The sequence below is a fragment of the Bombus impatiens genome, unplaced genomic scaffold (assembly GCF_000188095.3).
Source record: "Bombus impatiens unplaced genomic scaffold, BIMP_2.2 scf_0102, whole genome shotgun sequence".
Lineage (NCBI taxonomy): Eukaryota > Metazoa > Arthropoda > Insecta > Hymenoptera > Apidae > Bombus > Bombus impatiens.
In genome coordinates, this window is record NT_176521.1 from 975,891 (window position 1) to 980,433 (window position 4,543).

Below are 4,543 nucleotides of genomic sequence, written 5' to 3' on the forward strand. Positions count from 1 at the left end.
TTTCTGTAACCAAAATAGAAATACGCATATGATCTTTCCAGACGTTTAATACGAAAACGATCGACTTGAGATACTGCGTTTTCTGGGCAATTTGGAAAATACATTTCCATCGTGCAGTAAATGTATCAAACATTTTTCGGCACAAAACTAAGGTCACGGTTTCCCTACCTTGAATAAGGTTCGTTACGAGGAAAGAAATAAGAAAAAGAGAAGAGCAGCGGGCAATTTTTCACCAGGGAATTGTCTTTCGGTTTGCTCTATCGAAAGGAAAACTTTTTTAGATAACTTAGATAACTCGAAAGGAATTCACGTGGGTCGTCTTTCTTTTATACTTCGTACTTTGTCTTAGGAAATTTTTCATCGCAGGAAAATGTTCCTGAATATATTTCTTGCATCGAGTAGTCTCTTCTGGCGGAAAAGTTCACGTGGACTTTCCATTTCGAGAATTAGTTTCGAAAAAGTATCGTTGAAAGAAAATACATTCCAGTTGATCTCCTATCTTGCGCTTTTTATTGACAGATGGAAGTTCGTTCGTCGTAATTTTTTAAAAAAAAGAATTAACATTTGCGATAGAAACCATAGTAGAGATAAGAAATATAAAAACGTTAATAATTTTAAATATAATTATGACAATAATAATATTTGTATAATATTGTAATTTAATTGTTATTAATATATATATATATAGTCATTGCCTATCTATACATTGTTTCGAGATCTATATTTTTTGATGAATAATAAATAACGTAATTTTACTTGTAAATTACGTTCTAGAATGGATTCAGGTTTTGTAACACCAATTTCAGGATTATAGAAATAGTCGTAACAGTAATAACGATGTTAACTGCTATGGTAACAGTAATTATTAATGTCTGTAGATTACACATTGCGAATTATTCATTCATCTATTTGTCTATGAACAGAATGATCTTTTCTACAAGAATTAGAATTAACCTCTGTAATATTTCACGTATAATTATTGCAATTTTTCCGTATATTACATTTGCAGTACGATTAGGGAAGAAATAGGATAGTACATTCCATTAACACAAGGGGGCAAGAATATGGAAATACAGAATAAATTATTTCTGTCCGAATAATATGTAAAGAAATCCATCGTCCATTGTCCAGTTCGTTTTACCTTCACGTGACTGTGTTCGTTTGAAAAAATTTATAATAAGAAATTTTCATTCTACCTAAATAGTTTTTACTATTTGATATAAGTTGAAATGGAATTTATTAATATAAATTTATCGTAGAATTATAATTCTGCTCTCACTATATACAGGATAGATGTAGAATGATTAAAACAATAACTCAATATACATTATAAAAGGTGGTTTATGTTGTCATAAATGACAGGTTAAAAAATGTACAACTCGCTAGACGATATAAAACTGAATCTTTCATTTTCCATTATTACAGATGAACAAACGCTTGAAACTTGTGCAAAATTAAAAAAAAGCATTTAAATCATCAACAACGTATTAATTACGTTCTCTTTCATCACCGTCCAGTTTACGTGGTAATAAACCATAATTTTTATACAGCTTGTCACTTTTTATTCAATTACTATCCTTTCTGCATTAAAACAACAACGTAGGTTCTTTCTCAACAAGAACGCAATTTATCTTTAACCTATTAATCGGATTTTCGATCAAGAGCTTCTATCGATCAGAAAATAAAAGGCATCTAAAAATTAATCAATTTCATATAACTCAGTTTTAATGTTTCCAAATATAAATATAATTCACTCCTATGTGTCAAACGATATAATTCGTTAAAAAAATATGGGATTCAAAAAGAACAAAATTTAACATATTAATTATTAGAGATCAGGAAGAACTCCTGTTAACTAACATTCCTCGTTTAACAAATTAAAAAAGCAAATAATCCGTCACAAATTTTCCATAGCTACGTGGTACAAATTCCCCGTTCTCGAAACACCTAGTCCGCAAAAATTTCCAACAGTTCGACAAGCTCGAACCTAAATCAAAGTGAATGGAATTTCCGATGTGCCTTTCCGGTGTATCTTCGTTTTGAAGATGTTTCGCGGGATGGCCGCGAGTTTCAATGAATCCAAATGGTCGTAGTTTAGCGGGCACGGTAACGACAGAAAATACTAGGGGCTGAAAACGAGTTCACGAGGGTGGCGGGCAGGGGGTGGCGGTGGTGGTGGCAGTTTAGCTTCTGGCTCCTTTTTCCGATCATATCGGGAGTCAAACCTCGGCGACAGGGTGGGAAAAGTGGTGCAGGAGCATGCGCCGGGAAAGGGTAAACTTAGGCGCAGGTTCTAACCCCTCGTGATCCCCCACTACCCGGCCGCTTTCACGACGATCACACGACCCGACGTTTTTCCACCCTTATCTTCGCTCGCTTCACCGTCTCAAAAACCTGTATAGGCACTTTCATAGCTTGCGCCGCGAAGATGTCAACGGGGATGTCGCTTTTTTCTCTCTCCCCCTCCACTCTCTCTCTCTCTCTTACTCACTCTCTTTCTCTCTCTCCATCTCTTTGTCAAGAGTGGGGGACGACGCTCGCGATCGTCGATACGGGCCTGTGTTTCGACCACGGGAACGGAAACTTTTGCATCCTGCTCTTTTACTGGTAAGCCACTCTTTTTCCTTTTTTTCCGTATTTTGTCATGGGTGTTTGGAATTTGAGACATTTAAGCAGATCGTTGGCGTTGCTTTTTGAGTTACTTTCTTTGGTCTTTGGCTGTTGGTCAAGGAAGATTCGTAGTTCTTATTAGTTGAAATAATTTTCGTTTTGGTGTTCTTTGTATTTAATATTCGTTTGTTTTATTGGAAATTATTCGTGTGGTGAATAACGTTAGTCGGACATGAGTCTGAATGTGTGTTTATATTGTAACTTGTCGCGAGTTTTCAAAACAAGAAGAAATGCAATCAAGGTAGAAACAATAATTAAACGACGTATAATACCTCGATTTAGTCCTAAATCGTTTCGTAACTCGTTCTCTCAGAATTATGGTTGCACTGTATTTGTAATAAGTAACTGCCTGTTAGCGATATCAGTTCAATACACGTACACGGTGATACAACGATGTCGCAACTTGAATGCTTTTTATTACTTAATATACGTATATTGATAATTACATATTTCTTCTCTTCTTAATCACTGAACATTCAAGTGTAACCAATTTTACTAATCCAATTATGTATACGAAAACAAGGTAAAAGAGCGCATGTATTCGATATGATGTTTCTTTGATTGCACATTTATGTACATTGAATTGCTGTACACTCTGGCTTTATCGTTATTACCACATATTTACGATGGTACACTTAAGGTAAGCGTCAGAAGCAAGGTGGAAAGGGATTAAAACGAAGTTTTAAGTTATGTTTGCCACTTGATGCCATTCGAATGCAATTCTTAGGATCTCACGAAATAAGATCCAAGTTCTTTGCGTTGGGCACGGCCATCTGCTGTGCATTACTTTCCTCTGAAAGTACACAAAGAAACTCTTCCTTGGGTAATGCAAAGCCTTAAATGTCTGTAACGGCATACTTTTCATGAAACATTTACACTTGTCTTCTTATTAAAAAGAAAAAGAAACTTGAACAACGATATTTCGCGAAACCGGGAAATTGGCGTACACTTTGAAAATACTAGTCTACGTACTTTAACACATGTTCAGGCTTACTATAATTTTAGCATTACGCTTACCAACCTTGAATGTGCATCTCGATATGTTATATACATAAAAAATAAATACGTGTTACATATATAATCTTTGTGAACAAATGTATTAATTTACACACGATATTACATCACGTACAACATTTTTTAAACATTCGTGAACGCTACCATAAACGCGTCAAGCTACAATCTCAAATAGAGTTTTACGCGTGAGCCTCTCGGAGGCCAAAGTGACCAAGTTTTAATTAGTTTCTTAATTTTATTGTATAAATACATTGATCATCAATTCTGAAGGAACAAGTGACTTACTTTTATAAATTCATTCATTGCAAGATAATGAAATAAATAATGAGAAATTCCAAGACAGTTGCAATTTAACAGACAATTTTCGTGACATCTTCATATTTTTGTACTTTCTAATACATGGAATTGATCAATATGGTTTCGCAACGATTCATACGATCTTTCAATAATGTCGAAGCAAACCTTGTAGGAATTAATTTTTATAAATACCTGGATACATTTAAATACGGACACATACTTCAAATGGAAATAGCAAAATCGGATGAGAAATTGAAATGGTAAATTATGTACCTAAATAGCGAGATGCGTGTCGTAAATTTTCATTTCGGTCACTTACATGCGTACGTGCCATTTGCGATTTTAACTGCAAAGTTCCGATTTTAACGATCCTGTAATAATTCATTCCAAGACGATCAACAATTTTCACGGTCGGTCGCATTGACATCTAAGCGCAGCAAACGTAGTAAAGACGGGAAGCCGTGCATTACAAGCTCACACAGGGCAACAAAGTCTCGGATCCACGTTCCGTCTTTCCTCCCACTTGAAATCCAAAATGACCCTGAATGATCCCGTCTTGTCG

The 4,543-nt window shown here is 35.1% G+C and overlaps 1 long non-coding RNA gene across 1 annotated transcript in view; it reads left to right on the forward strand.

The window, feature by feature from the left end:
- Nucleotides 1-2,264: 2,264 nt before the first annotated feature.
- LOC117151171 overlaps nucleotides 2,265-4,543 on the forward strand; it is an 81,023-nt gene continuing 78,744 nt past the window's right edge. Inside the window, exon 1 of the long non-coding RNA XR_004460899.1 lies at nucleotides 2,265-2,607. This is a non-coding gene — a long non-coding RNA (uncharacterized LOC117151171). The remainder of the gene's footprint in view (nucleotides 2,608-4,543) is intronic.